The sequence below is a fragment of the Oncorhynchus gorbuscha genome, linkage group LG09 (assembly GCF_021184085.1).
Source record: "Oncorhynchus gorbuscha isolate QuinsamMale2020 ecotype Even-year linkage group LG09, OgorEven_v1.0, whole genome shotgun sequence".
NCBI lineage: Eukaryota > Metazoa > Chordata > Actinopteri > Salmoniformes > Salmonidae > Oncorhynchus > Oncorhynchus gorbuscha.
The window spans coordinates 89,271,233-89,286,835 of NC_060181.1; the positions used below are offsets into that span (position 1 = coordinate 89,271,233).

The 15,603-nt window shown below is 47.3% G+C and overlaps 1 pseudogene; it reads right to left on the reverse strand.

The window, feature by feature from the left end:
* Positions 1–3,055: 3,055 nt before the first annotated feature.
* Positions 3,056–15,603, reverse strand: part of LOC124044469 — a 183,437-nt pseudogene continuing 170,889 nt past the window's right edge.

The following is a 15,603-nucleotide window of genomic DNA, read 5'->3' on the forward strand; positions in this document are numbered from 1 at the left end:
AACTATTATACATGAAAGTTTAGATACACTTCCGCTGTGTCAGATTTCAAAAAAAGTTTATGGAAAAAGCATAATTTGAGAACAGCGCTCAAAGCGCAAACCAGCCAGAGAAATATCCGCCATATTGGGCAGTCAACATTATTCATAAATAGCATTATAAATATTCACTTACCTTTGATGATCTTCACCAGAATGCACTCTCAGGAATCGCAGTTCCACAATAAATGCTTGTTTTGTTTGATAATGTCCATCATTTATGTCAATTTATGTCCAATAGCTTCTTTTGTTAGGGCGTTTGGTAAACAAATCCAAAAGCGTGATCTGGTCCATTCGGACGAAACGTTCAAAAAGTTATATTACAGGTCGAAGAAACTTGTAAAACTAAGTATAGAATCAATCTATAGGATGTTTTTATCATAAAAGTTCAATAATGTTCCAACCGGAGAATTCCATTGCCTGTATGGAACGCAGACCATAACTGACCGTTTAAGCTTGGAGCCTGCCGCATGGTTCACAACGACTGAAACATTGTCATCACAGTTCCATGATTAGTAAGGATTATTAGGGTAGATTTATAGGACAACTTTTCAACCACTTTGTGAATTTCCAATTTTTCATGGATTGAACAATTAAATATGATAACTTTCAGGGTGAATCAAACCACTTAATTTTTTATTCATCAATATATTTTGTACATTAACTTTTTTATTATTATTATTAATGAATCATTTCCTAACCCTAAATAAATAATATACAAGATTAGTGTAGTTTTAAATCTACTGAATGGTGCTGGAAAAGGGACAAATATACACTGAACAAAATATACACACAACATGCAGCAATTTAAAAGATTTTCATGAGTTACAGTTCATATAAGGGAATCAGTCAATTTAAATTAATTAATTGGGCCCTAATCTATGGACTTCACAGATATGCACCTGTTGGTCACAGATGCCTTTAAAAAAAGTAGGGGTGTGGATCGGAAATCCAGTCAGTATCTGGTGTGACTACCATTTGCCTCATGCAGCACAACACATTTCACAGTATCACTTCTTGATATGTCACACCTGTCAGGTGGATTGATTATCTTGACAAATGATAAATGCTCACTAACAGGGATATAAACAAATTTGTGCACAACATTTTTGAGAATTAAGCTTTCTTTGCATATGGAAAATGTCTGGGATATTTTATTTCAGCTCAAGAAACATGGGACGAACACTTTACTTGCTTAAATATATTTTTTTAAAGTTCAGTGTATCAGTATTTACATGGCTTTCTTCCATTGACTTCCAGCATTCTGAACCATTCTCTCCATATATTCTAGTGAGTCTGTAAAAAAAAAAATCGAATTTAAAGGTACACCAAATTTAAAGAGATGGGATAAATGCACTGAAAACCCTATTGAATAAAAAATGCCTCAAGCAAATCTGTTTGCCAGAAAGTGGGATTGTTTTCAGCCGATTAATTCAATTTATTCAGCACACTCAAGGGAAGCACACCTTCCAAGCCCAGAAGATTAGTCTGAATGTCATCTGCTGAGAAGTGCAAAGGAAAGGCGTGTGTAGGAAAGGCGTAACTTTCCTAAGTCTGAATCGGGCCATAACTGCACAGCTGTTTATATTGACAGTACAAACATACTTGGTGATTTTGACCGGAAACAAAATATGTTTTATGTCCAAGAGAAGTATCAACAGCACATTTGAAACATTAGCAAAGACACTGAACTCAAATATACCCCGGTGGGTCCTATTCATTTAAGCACATGAGTGTAGATACATTAACATATTTTTACAACAGCTGTGGAATGTAACATTTTAAAACAATATCAAACGTGAACTTGAGTTTTTCAGTGCGTGTGGGGTAGGGTGGTGTGGGGTAGGGTGGTGTGGGGTAGGGTGGTGTGGGGTAGGGTGTGGGGTAGGGTGGTGTGGGGTAGGGTGGTGTGGGGTAGGGTGGTGTGGGGTAGGGTGGTGTGGTGTGGTGTGGGGTGTGGGGTAGGGTGGTGTGGGGTGGTGTGGGTAGGGTAGGGTGGTGTGGGGTAGGGTGGTGTGGGGTGGTGGGGTGGTGTGGGGTAGGGTGGTGGGGGTGTGGGGTGTGGGGTGGTGTGGGGTGTGGGGTGGTGTGGGGTAGGGTGGTGTGGGGTGGTGGGGTGGGTGGTGGGGTGTGGGGTGTGGGGTGGTGTGGGGTGTGGGGTGGTGTGGGGTAGGGTGGTGTGGGGTGGTGTGGGGTAGGGTGGTGTGGGGTGTGGGGTGTGGGGTGGTGTGGGGTGTGGGGTGGTGTGGGGTAGGGTGGTGTGGGGTGGGTGGGGTAGGGTGGTGTGGGGTGGGGGGTAGGGTGGTGTGGGGTAGGGTGGGTGGGTGGGGTGGGGTGTGGGGTGGGGTGTGGGGTGGGGTGGGTGGTGGGGGGTGGTGGGGGTGGGTGGGGGGTGTGGGGTGTGGGGTGGGGTGGTGTGGGGTGTGGGGTGGGGTGGTGGTGTGGGGGTGGGGTGGGGGTGGGTGGTGTGGGGTGGGGTGGTGTGGGGTGGGGGTGGTGTGGGGTGGGGTGGGTGGTGGGGTGTGGGGTGGTGTGGGGTGGGGTGGTGTGGGGTGGGTGGTGTGGGGTGGTGTGGGGTGTGGGTGGTGTGGGGGTGTGGGGTGGGGGTGGTGTGGGGTGGTGTGGGGTAGGGTGGTGTGGGTGGTGTGGGGTGTGGTGGGGTGGTGGGGGTGTGGGTGTGGGGTGGTGGTGGGGTGGGGTGGTGGGGGTGTGGGGTGTGGGGGTGGGGGTGGTGTGGGGTGTGGGGGGGTGGTGTGGGGTGGGTGGGGGGGGGTGTGGGGTGGGGGTGGTGGGGTGGTGTGGGGTGGTGGGGTGGGGTGGGGGTGGTGGGGGTGGTGTGGGGTGGTGGTGGGGTGGGGTGGGTGGGGTGTGGGGTGGTGTGGGGTGGTGTGGGGTGGTGTGGGGTGGTGGGGGGTGTGGGTGGTGGGTGTGGGGGGTGGTGGGGTGGTGTGGGTGGTGTGGGGTGGGGGTGTGGGGTGGTGTGGGTGGTGGGGTGGGGTGGTGTGGGGGTGTGGGGTGGTGGTGGGGGTGGTGTGGGGTGTGGGTGGGGTGGGGTGGTGGGTGGTGGGGGTGTGGGGTGGTGGGGGGTGGGGGTGGTGGGGTGTGTGGGGTGGTGTGGGGTGGGGGGTGGGGTGGTGGGGGTGTGGGGTGGTGGGGTGGGGGTGTGGGGTGGTGTGGGGTGTGGGGTGGGGGTGTGGGGTGGGGTGGTGGGGGTGGGGTGTGGGGTGTGGGGGTGGGGGTGGGTGGGGGGGTGGGTGGTGTGGGGTGGGGGTGTGGTGTGGGGTGGTGTGGGGTGGGTGGTGGGGGTGGGGTGGTGGGGTGGTGGGGTGGGGGTGGGGGTGGTGTGGGTGGTGTGGGGTGGTGTGGGGGTGGGGGTGTGGGGTGGGGGGGTGGTGTGGGGTGGTGGGGTGGGTGGTGGGGTGGTGTGGGTGGGTGGGTGTGGGTGGTGGGGGTGGGGTGGTGGGGTGGTGGGGTGGTGTGGGGTGGGTGGTGGGGTGGTGGGGTGGGGGTGGGTGTGGGGTGTGGGGTGGTGTGGGGTGGGGGTGGTGTGGGGTGGGGTGTGGGGTGGTGTGGGGTGGGGGTGGTGTGGGTGGTGTGGGGTGTGGGGTGGTGTGGGGTGGGGTGGTGGGGGGTGGTGTGGGGTGGGGGTGTGTGGTGTGGGGTGGTGGGGGTGGTGTGGGGTGGGGTGGTGGGGTGGTGTGGGGTGGTGGGGTGGTGTGGGGTGTGGGTGGTGTGGGGTGTGGGGTGGTGTGGGGTGTGGGGTGGTGGGGGTGGTGTGGGTGTGGGGTGGTGTGGGGTGTGGGGTGGTGTGGGGGTGTGGGGTGGGGGTGGTGTGGGGTGGGTGGTGTGGGGTGGTGGGGTGGTGTGGTGTGGGGTGGTGTGGGGTGGGTGGGGTGGTGTGGTGGTGGTGGGGGGTGTGGGGGTGGTGGGGTGGTGGGGGTGGTGTGGGGGTGGTGGTGGGGGGTGGTGTGGGGGGGTGGGGTGGGGTGGTGTGGGGTGGTGTGGGGTGGTGTGGGGTGGTGGGGGGGGGGTGTGGGGTGGTGTGGGGTGGTGGGGGTGGTGTGGGGGGTGGGGTGGTGTGGGGTGTGGGGTGGTGTGGGGTGGTGTGGGGTGGTGTGGGGTGTGGGGTGGTGGGGGTGGTGTGGGGTGGTGTGGGGTGGTGTGGGGTGGTGTGGGGTGGTGTGGGGTGGTGTGTGTGTCAGTGTATTCGTGTATTAGTTTATTTTTCACAGATATCAGAAGATATCATTCACTCATGAAAGCAATATTTCTCAATGTATGATTGATGTGTCACTGATCTGAAATATTTTGCATTTCAACAATAGTATTTCAAAAGAACGGTGTTGAAAATTATGCCATTCTTAGTTCTCAGAATGGTAGTTCCTTTTGAGCAATACTTGTCTTCGCACAAACATTTAAATAATACAGTGTGTTCAGAAATGAACATTTGAGGCCTTCAGTGAAACTTAGTTTAAGCATTCATGACTCTAAATTAGGCGATACTGAGAAACCAAACAAGTATATTTTCCCCAGAACCCGCCAACATTCCCGTGAAGTGTATTTATAGAGAACAGTAATAACATCCTAATTCCATTTCACAGAATATGGGTCATATTAGCTGTATGTCTCGAGAGTCCAATGATTTCAACCTTTTGTGTTGAAACCTAAATGGTGCCTATCTCCACCTCCATTCATAGTCCAATAAAATCAACGGCATTGAAAGACCAGATGTAAAAAATATATACAATAAAAATATATTTATTTAACAACTAAAGGTAACTTCTGCCCGAACCAAAACATGTCAGCGTAAGCTTTTGTCATTGAGTGTGTGGTTTCTTTAAAATCAGTAGGCTGCTGCTGCTATGGAGGCTAGCCAGGTCCCGTGTGTGTGTGTGTGTGTGTGTGTGTGTGTGTGTGTGTGTGTGTGTGTGTGTGTGTGTGTGTGTGTGTGTGTGTGTGTGTGTGTGTGTGTGTGTGTGTGTGTGTGTGTGTGTGTGTGTGTGTGTGTGTGTGTGTGTGTGTGTGTGTGTGTGTGCACACATGTAGCCGCACGTTGGCCAGGTGTCAACTACCTAACATACGTACCTCAATTGCAGTTTCACCTGATGTATCACGGAGCAACAGTAGACATGGAACATTCCATCATTTAATAGTGTCACACCCTGATCTGTTTCACCGGTCTTCGTGCTTGTCTCCACCCCCTTCCAGGTGTCGCCCATCTTCCCCATTATCCCCAGTGTATTTATACCTGTGTTCTCTGTTTATCTGTTGCCATTTTGTTTAGTTTGTCTACCACGTTTTTCCCTTTGCTGCTGTCTTGTTCTAGTTCCTGTTTTTTAGTTTTCCCGGTTTTGGCCATTCTGCCTGCCCTGACCATGAGCCTGTCGTTCTGTACCTTGTCACACCACCCTGGTTTATTGACCTCTGCCTACCCTGACCCCAAGACTGCCTGCCGTTCTGTACCTTTGGGCCGGCAGGGTAGCCTAGTGGTTAGAGCGTTGGACTAGTAACTGAGAAGGTTGCAAGTTCAAACCCCCGATTTGACAAGGTACAAATCTGTCATTCTGCCCCTGTACAGGCAGTTAACCCACTCATTGAAAATAATAATTTGTTGTAATAATAACTGACTTGCCTGGTAAAATAAATCAATAAAACCTCCTGGATTACTGACCTTGACCTGTCATCAAGGTCTGACCTGTCATTTTGCCTGACCCCTGTTCTAGTAAAAAACTTTTGTTACTTTGATATTGTCTGCATCTGGGTCTTCCCTGAAATGTGATTAATAGTAGCATCAGTAGACGTAGAACATTCCAGCATTTAATAGTACTATTAATAGTAGTATTTAACAGTAGACTGTAACGACGTTCGTCTGTTGTAAGAAGAGAGTCAGACCGAAATGCAGCGTGTAGGTTACTCATGACTTTAATGAATGATAAGACGGTACATGAAATAACTGAAGTACGAAAACAACAAACGAAACGAGAAACTAATTACAGCCTATCTGGTGAATACAACACAGAGACAGGAATAAACACCCACAAAATACAAAGCGAACTCAGGCTACCTAAATACGGTTCCCAATCAGAGACAACGAAAAGCACCTGACTGCAATTGAGAATCGCCTCAGTCAGCCAAGCCTAACAACACCCCTAATTAGCCGCGATCCCAAATACTACAAACCCCAATACGAAAAACAACATATAAACCCATGTCACAACCTGGCCTACCCAAACATATAACAAAAACACAAAATACAATGACCAGGGCGTGACAGAACCCCCCCCCTAAGGTGCGGACTCCCGGACGCACCTCAAGAGCATAGGGAGGGTCCGGGTGAGCGTCTGTCCATGGTGGCGGTTCTGGCTCGGGACGTGGACCCCACTCCATAAATGTCCTATTTCCTCCCCTTCGCGTCCTGGGATAATCCACCTTCTCCGCCGACCATGGCCTAATAGTCCTCACCCTGATCCCCACATAACTGAGGAGCAGCTCGTGACAGAGGGGCAGCTCGGGACAGAGGGGCATCTCAGGACAGAGGGGCATCTCGGGACAGAGGGACAGCCCGGGACAGAGGGGCAGCTCGGGACCGAAGCAGCCCGGGACTGAGGGGAAGCCCGGTACTGAGGGGAAGCCCAGTACTGAGGGGAAGCCCAGTACTGAGAGGAAGCCCAGTACTGAGATGAAGCTCAGACAGGTAGTAGGCTCCGGTAAATCCTGGCTGGCTGGCAGATCTGGAAGAGACTGGTTGTTGAGCAGATCTGGAAGAGACCGGTTGTCGGGCAGATCTGGAAGAGACTGGTTGTCGGGCAGATCTGGAAGAGACTGGTTGTCGGGCAGCGCTGGGCTGACTGGCGGCACTGGCGGCGCTGGGCAGACTGGCGGCGCTGGGCAGACTGGGAGCACTGGCGACGCTGGGCAGACTGGGAGCACTGGCGGCGCTGGGCAGACTGGGAGCACTGGCGGCGCTGGGCAGACTGGGAGCACTGGCCATGCTGGGCAGACTGGGAGCACTGGCCGCGCTGGACAGACTGGGAGCACTGGCCGCTCTGGGCAGACTGGGAGCACTGGCGACGCTGGGCAGACTGGGAGCACTGGCGGCGCTGGGCAGACTGGGAGCACTGGCCATGCTGGGCAGACTGGGAGCACTGGCCGCGCTGGGCAGACTGGGAGCACTGGCCGCTCTGGGCAGACTGGGAGCACTGGCCGCGCTGGGCAGACTGGGAGCACTGGCCGCGCTGGGCAGACTGGGAGCACTGGCCGCGCTGGGCCGACTGGGAGCACTGGCCGCCCTGGGCCGACTGGGAGCACTGGCCGCGCTGGGCCGACTGGGAGCACTGGCGGCGCTGGGCAGACTGGAGACTCTGGCAGCGCAGGAGAGGAGAAAGGCTCTGGCTGTGCTAAACAGGCGAGGCGCACTGGAGGCCTGGTGCGTGGTGCTGGAACTGGTGGTACTGGATCGAGGACACGCACAGGAAGCCTGGTGCGGGGAGCTGCTACCGGAGGACTGGTGTGTAGAGGTGGCTCTGGATAGACCGGACCGTGCAGGCGCACTGGAGCTCTTGAGCACCGAGCCTGCCCAAGCTTACCTGGCTCGATGCCCACTCTAGCCCGGCCAATAGGAAGGGCTGGTATGTGCCGCACCTGGCTCTGCACCCGCACTGGAAACACCGTGCACTCCATAGCATAACACGGTGCCTGCCCGGTCTCTCTAGCCCAACGGTGAGCACAGGGAGTTTGCGCAGGTCTCCGCCCTGGCATAACTATTCTCCCTTCTAGCCCCCCCCAGCCGTGCTGCCTCCTCATACCTGCGCCTCTCCGCTTTAGCTGTGTCTATTTCATCCTTGGGACGGCGATATTCTCCCGGCTGCGCCCAAGGTCCTTTTCCGTCTAATTCCTCCTCCCATGTCCAAATCTCCAAGTGGTGCAGCCTCTCCCACTGCAAGTGCTCTTCACGATTAACAGGGAGAGTAGGCTCAGGACTGACTCCTGACTCAGCCACTCTCTCTCTGCACTCTCCCCCATTACTTTCGGTTTTCGCTCTGCGTCGCCGTGTTTTCCTTTTTGACTCCATTAGCCTGTAGCCCTCTTCGCACTGCTGAAGCGAATCCCAGGCCGGCGCCTGCACTCCCTCTGGGTCAGCCGCCCACCTGTCGATTTCCTCCCACGTCGTATACTCCATGCTTCTGCTGTCCATAACGTCGTCCTTTAGCTCCTGCCAGTTCACACGCTGCTCGGTCTGTGAGTGGTGGGTGTTTATGTAACGACGTTCGTCTGTTGTAAGAAGAGAGTCAGACAGAAATGCAGCGTGTAGGTTACTCATGACTTTAATGAATGATAAGACGGTACATGAAATAACTGAAATACGAAAACAACAAACGAAACGAGAAACTAATTACAGCCTATCTGGTGAATACAACACAGAGACAGGAACAAACACCCACAAAATACAAAGCAAACTCAGTCTACCTAAATACGGTTCCCAATCAGAGACAACGAAAAGCACCTGACTCCAATTGAGAATCGCCTCAGGCAGCCAAGCCTAACAACACCCCTAATTAGCCGCGATCCCAAATACTACAAACCCCAATACGAAAAACATCATATAAACCCATGTCACACCCTGGCCTACCCAAACATATAACAAAAACACAAAATACAATGACCAGGGCGTGACATAGCCATAGATGTGTGTTAGTTCATGCTCAAATATCACTGTATGAATGCTTGTGTCACATCGCCATTTGACGACTGATCCCTCAGGGACCAATTGACACATTTAATGAAAATTACAATTATTCCTCCAGTGTACTGTGCAGTGCACACAACATACAAAGAATTATAAATATCAACATTATAATATATGTTATCCAAGAAATAACAATAACCTTCAAGCAGCAAAATAAAAAATAAAAAAATACAGTTGAATAAATACAAATAAATGAAATGGGAAAGAAAAGGCATTTCAACGAGGTCGGGCCCCAAGAAAGAATGTAGGTTTGTAAGACATATGGGACCGACCGGATGATGTAGCAAAATTTGAAATGGTGTTTTTTTACATTGGATAAAAGTAAATGACTCAGAGTTAGAAAAGTGGATATCATGTGCTACAGTTCAGGAAAAATTGGAAAGTATTTCTGCTTTGAAAGTTGATGAACTTGTAACCTCACTTTTGAGAAAATGGCCCTTGAATGTTTGGAACCTACTGGAGAGCTCTTCTTTGACCCATTCACCCCCTATTAACCTTTAGCCCCACCCATCTCTTTAAGGATTCACATGTGAGGCTATTTACTAAACAAACAAATATTTCAAGACTAAAGGCTGGTTTATACTACGGGTGTGTTCGTAAATTTAATCTGGTTTAATCTGCTTTGGGCGTTGTAAACTCACAACGTTGTCAGATTGGCCGTATGTAAATTCAGAGCATTTTGCTCTCGCAGCGCAAACTGGACACTCTGGCCAAAAAGTAGGATTGATCCGAGCATTCTGATCTAAAAAGAGCAGTCAAGCAACCAAATCTAACTGGCTAATGTTGGCTAGTTTGCTTGCTACTTCCAGACATAAATGAGAGAACAGATGATTCTGACCATTTTACTCAACCTAGCAGAGCTGGTTATGCTCTTTTTTATGTTATCCAGAGCATTGGTGACTGAAACTGTGCTGCTGGCAACAATTTAATTGCACTTTTTTGACAACGTTAAATGCCATCAACCATATTAAACGGGTGTTGAGCGTTCGTAAATGTGTCAGTTATTCTTCGCTCTGGCACACTCAGACGAGAGTGCTCTGAAATCGGAGGAGATAGCTGGTAGTTAGTTTGCTCTGGCTATGTTTATCAACAGTTGTCGCAATGACATCATAAACATGTCATGTTTTGTCTTAGATTGTCTTGTCATTATGCTTTCCCTTCTGTTCGTTTCCCCCTGCTGGTCTTATTAGGTTCGTTCCCTTTTTCTATCCCTCTCTCTCCCCCCTCCCTCTCTCTCCTCTCTCTATCGTTCCGTTCCTGCTCCCAGCTGTTCCTATTCCCCTAATCATCATTTAGTCTTCCCACACCTGTTCCTTATCTTTTCCCCTGATTAGAGTCCCTATTTCTTCCCTTGTTTTCCGTTCCTGTCCTGTCGGATCCTTGTCTATTATTCACCGTGCTGTGTCTATGTATTGCCCTGTCGTGTCGTGTTTCCCTCAGATGCTGCGTGGTGAGCAGGTGTCTGAGTCTGCTACGTTCAAGTGCCTTCCCGAGGCAACCTGCAGTTCTTGATCAAGTCTCCAGTCTGTTCTCGTCATTACGAGTAGTATTATGCCTTTTGTTTGTAAAGTAACTTTACTGGATTAAAAACTCTGTTTTCGCCAAGTCGCTTTTGGGTCCTCATTCACCTGCATAACAAAACATTCTATTGAAATAGTTACTTGCATAGTGGAGTTTTTGTTTTGACATGTAGCTAGCTAGTTAAACAACAACCCATAATCACACCTCATAATGATACTAACCTTCATGAATCTGCAGGTACAGTGCCTTGCAAAAGTATTCATCCCCCTTGGCGTTATTCAATTTTTGTTGCATTGCAATGTTTAATTTAAATGTATTTTATTTAATGTAATATACATACACAAAGTAGTCCAAATTGGTGAAGTGAAATGAAAAAAAAAATACTTGTTTCAAAAAATAAAAATAAACGGAAAACTGGTGCATGCATACGTATTCACCCCCCTTGCTACAAAGCCCCTAAGTAAGATCTGGTGCACAGAAATACCTTCAGAAGTCACATAATTAGTTAAATAAAGTCCACATGTGTGCAATATAAGTGTCAAATGACCTGTCACATGATCTCAGTATATATAAAACTGTTCTGAAATCCCCAGAGTCTGCAGCACCACTAAGCAAGGGGCGCCACTAAGCAAGCATCACCATGAAGACCAAGGAGCTCTCCAAACAGGTCATGGACAAAGTTGGGGAGAAGTGCAGATCAGGGTTGGGTTCAAAAAAATATCTAAAACTTTGAACATCCCACGGAGCACCATTAAATCCATTATTAAAAAAATTAAAGAATATGGCGCCACAACAAACCTGCCAAGAGAGGGCTGTCCACCAAAACTCACAGACCAGGCAAGGAGGGCATTAATCAGAGAGACAACAAAGAGACCAAAGATAATCCAGAAGGAGCTGCAAAGTTCCACAGCGGAGATTGGAGTATCTGTCCATAGGACCACTTTAAGCCGTACACTCCACAGAGCTGGGCTTTACAGAATAATAGCCAGGAAAAAAATCTATTGCTTGAAGAAAAAAATAAGCAAGCACGTTTGGTGTTCGCCAAAAGGCATGTGGGAGACTCAAACATCTGGAAGAAGGTACTCTGGTCAGATGAGACTAAAATGGAGCTTTTTGGTCTTCAAGGAAAATGCTATGTCTGGCGCAAACCCAACACCTCTCATCACCCTGAGATCACCATCCCCAGTGAAGCATCGAGGTGGCAGCATCATGCTGTGGGGATGTTTTTCATCGGCAGGGACTGGAAAACTGGTCAGAATTGAAGGAATGATGGATGGTGCTAAATACAAGGACGTTTTTGAGGGATACCTGTTTCAGTCTTACAGAGATTTGAGACTGGGACGGAGGTTCACCTTCCAGCAGAACAATGACCCTAAGGATACTGCTAAAGCAATCATTGACACTTACTAACCAACCAGGTTCAATGTTAGCTAGCTAACGTTAGGCTATAACTAGCAATGCAAATGGCTCTGAGATACGAATAATATTACCACGCAGATCATACATGTAATGTTAATTAGCTAGGTAGCAACTTTAACTTGAAATGAGGCTAGCTGGACTCGCTTACCCATATACATGGATGGACACTTCTCCCTTTTGGTCATTGATACCATGGTTGCCCTTGGTTTGGGTAATCCGGCGCCATCTGTGTATTCTCTTTTCAACTCCGTCTGCACAATTGCCATCAAACACCAGACTTTTCTCCATCTCCTTAGCTATCATACTCTAATTCCACTGATTATAAAACTCGGACCTCCAGAAAGTGGAGAGCAAAACTTAAGCATTTCTACTGATATTATTGAAAAAAGCCATGTTAGAAAAGATTAACAACACATACTGTCCAGCTCATATTATAAACAAAAGCAGGTTACATGTCAGTCCAATCAGAACTCATCTCTCGGCATGTCCAGCCCACTCATTATCTCAGCCAAACACGGCTAGCGGGAAGGTTGATGGCTTTTTTCCATGGCTCAACCAACTTGGATCGTAATTTAACAATTGTATTCATCTTTACAGATGTCTAACAAGTTTGTTATTTGTTATACATGTTTCAAAAAGGTCATTTTGATAAAACAATTATGACGTTCAAATGATGCTTCTGTGAAGTAGTGGCCCACGACATACGCCTATTTTCCTGAAACTAGTCACATCTATCAATCTATATATACAGTTGATGTCGGAAGTTTATATACACTTAGGTTGGAGCCATTGAAATATGTTTTTCAACCACTCCACAAATGTCTTGTTAAAAAAACATAGTTTTGGCAAGTCGGTTAGGTTAGGACATCTTTTTCCTGTATGACACAAGTAATTTTTCCAACAATTGTTTACAGACAGATTACTTCACTTATAATTCACTGCATCACAATTCCAGTGGGTCAGAAGTTGACTGTGATTTTAAACAGCTTGGAAAACTGTTCAATGATGTCATGGATTTAGAAGCTTAAGAGAGGCTAATTGACATCATCTGAGTCAATTGGAGGTGGACCTGTGGATGTTTTTCAAGGCCTACCTTCAAATTCAGTGCCTCTTTGCTTGACATCATGGGAAAATCAAAAGAAATCAGTCAAGACCTCAGAAAAAAATGGAGACATCAAGTCTGGTTCATCCTTGGGAGCAATTTCCAAACGCCTGAAGGTACAACGTTCATCTGTACAAACCATAGTAGGCAAGTATAAACACCATGAGACCACCCATACCGCTCAGGAAGGAAACCCGTTCTGTCTCCTAGAGACGAACATACTTTGGTGCAAAAAGTTCACCTCAATCCAAGAGCAACAGCAAAGGACCTTGTGAAGATGCTGGAGGAAACAGGCACACAAGTATCTATAACCACAGTAAAACGAGTCCAAAATCGGCATAACCTGAAAGGCCGCTCAGCAAGGAAGAAGCCACTGCTCCAAAACCGCCATAAAAAAAGCCAGACTACAGATTGCAACTACACATGGGGACAAAGATCATACTTTTTCGAGAAACATCCTCTGTTCTGATGAAACAAAAATATAACTGTTTGGCCATAATGAACATCATTATGATTGGAGGAAAAAGGGGGAGGCTTGCAAGCCAAAGGACACCATCCCAAACATAAAGCACGGAGGTGGAAGCATCATGTTGTGGGGGTGCTTTGCTGCAGGAGGGACTGGTGCACTTCACAAAATAGATGGGATCATGAGGCTGGAAAATTTTTGTGGCTATATTGATGCAACATGTCAAGACATCAGTCCGGAAGTTAAAGCTTGGTCGCAAATGGGTCTTCCAAATGGACAATAACCCCAAGCATTCTTGTGGCAAAATGGCTTAAGGACAACAAAGTCAATGTATTGCATTGGCAATCACAAAGCCCTGACCACAATCCAATAGAAAATGTGTGTGCAGAACTGGAAAAGTGTGTGCGTCCAAGGAGTCCTTTCAACCCTGATTCAGTTACACCAGCTCTGTCAGGAGTAATGGGACAAAATTCACCCAACTTATTGTGGGAAGCTTGTGGAAGGCTACAAGAAATGTTTGACCGAAGATTAACAATTCAAAGGCAATGCTACCAAATACTAATTGAGTGTATGTAAACTTCTGACCCACTGCGAATGTGATAAAATCATTTAAAGTTGAAATAAATTATTTTCTCTGCTGTTATTCTAACATTTCACATTCTTAAAATAAAGTGGTGATACTAACTGACCTAAGACAGGACATTTTTACTAGGATTAAATGTCAGGAATTGTGAAAAACTGAGTTTAAATGTAATTGACTAAGGTGTATGTAAACTTCCGATTGGTACAATGCCATCTTTTTTTAATGCGCGGGGGCATTATCCCTGATCTTACCTCTACACATATCTCCTGCTTTTTGATAGGTTGTACATAACATTTCTCTTTAACTTCTTGAGAGTTTTGTTTTGTTTTGTTGTGATGTTTTGTTGTGATGTGTTGTTTTGTTTATGATGTAGACTATTGTTTTGTTGTGATATGTTTTGTTTATGATGTGTTGTGTGTTGTGATGTGTTTGTTTATGATGTGTAGTTTTGTTGTCATGTTTTGTTTATGATGTAGACTATTCGTTTGATGTGATGTTTCGTTGTTATGTGTTGTTTATGATGTGTTGTTTTGCTGTGATCCGTTGTTTTGTTGTGATGTGTTGTTTTGTTTATGATTTAGACTTTTTTTGTTGTTGTTTTGTTGTGAGATGTTGTTTTGTTTATGATGTAGACTATTGTTTTCTTGTGAAGTGTTGTTTATGATGTGTTGTTTTGTTGTGATGTTTTGTTTAGGTGTAGAATATTGTTTTGTTGTTTTGTTTATGATGTTTTGTTTATGATGTAGACTATTGTTTTGTTGTGAAGTGTTGTTTTTGATGCGTTGTTTAGTTTATGATGTAGACTTTTGTTTGCTTGTGAAGTGTTGTTTTGTTCCTGTTTGGAGTAGCGGCTGCATTCACAACAGTGGATCCTAGTACAATACTAAATGGTGTACTCGATGTTGGCCTGTACATACTGTCATCTTCAGTGCGTATATGTGTGCATCCCTTATAACTTCTAGAGCAGTGTTTTTGTGGACACTTGGCAAGCTGCAGATACCACCACTGTGTCATTACTCAAATCAGCCATGCCTTGGCCACAGCAAAACCCCAGCGTGTAATAGGGATGACGGCATGTGTGTGTGTGTGTGTGTGTGTGTGTGTGTGTGTGTGTGTGTGTGTGTGTGTGTGTGTGTGTGTGTGTGTGTGTGTGTGTGTGTGTGTGTGTGTGTGTGTGTGTGTGTGTGTGTGTGTGTGTGTGTGTGGTACCAGACCCCAAGCTGTCAACCAGCACCAAGCCTGATATGGGCTGGAACTCAAACACTCCTGTTCCCATAAATGTAAAGTTAAGCAAAGGTTCAACTCAAAGTCCGCTGTTAATTAAAAGATTAGGGTTCTGGTGAATGTAACAAAGTCTGCTCTTAATTAAAAGATGAGGGTTCTGGTGAATTTAACAAGGTGTGGCATACATGAAAGCCTTTTTTCTGTCATTCTGTTTATGGACTATGGACAAACAAATCCATCCAGACAGCACTGGGTAGTGGAGGCACTTATGTGCTGAGCAATGCATTTTTAATGAAGGACATGTCTTTTAACCACAAACATGAGGCCTTTATAAGAAATAACAATGTCATAACGTTATGCAACAGAAACTTATTTTAAACTGGAGAAGGATTAAAAGAGACTAGTCATAATTGTGAAACAGAAAATGACAACCTTCAACCAACAAGGTTTATGAAGTGTGAATAATTGCAGAATATGTTGCATGCTATCGTTTCATCCAGATCAAA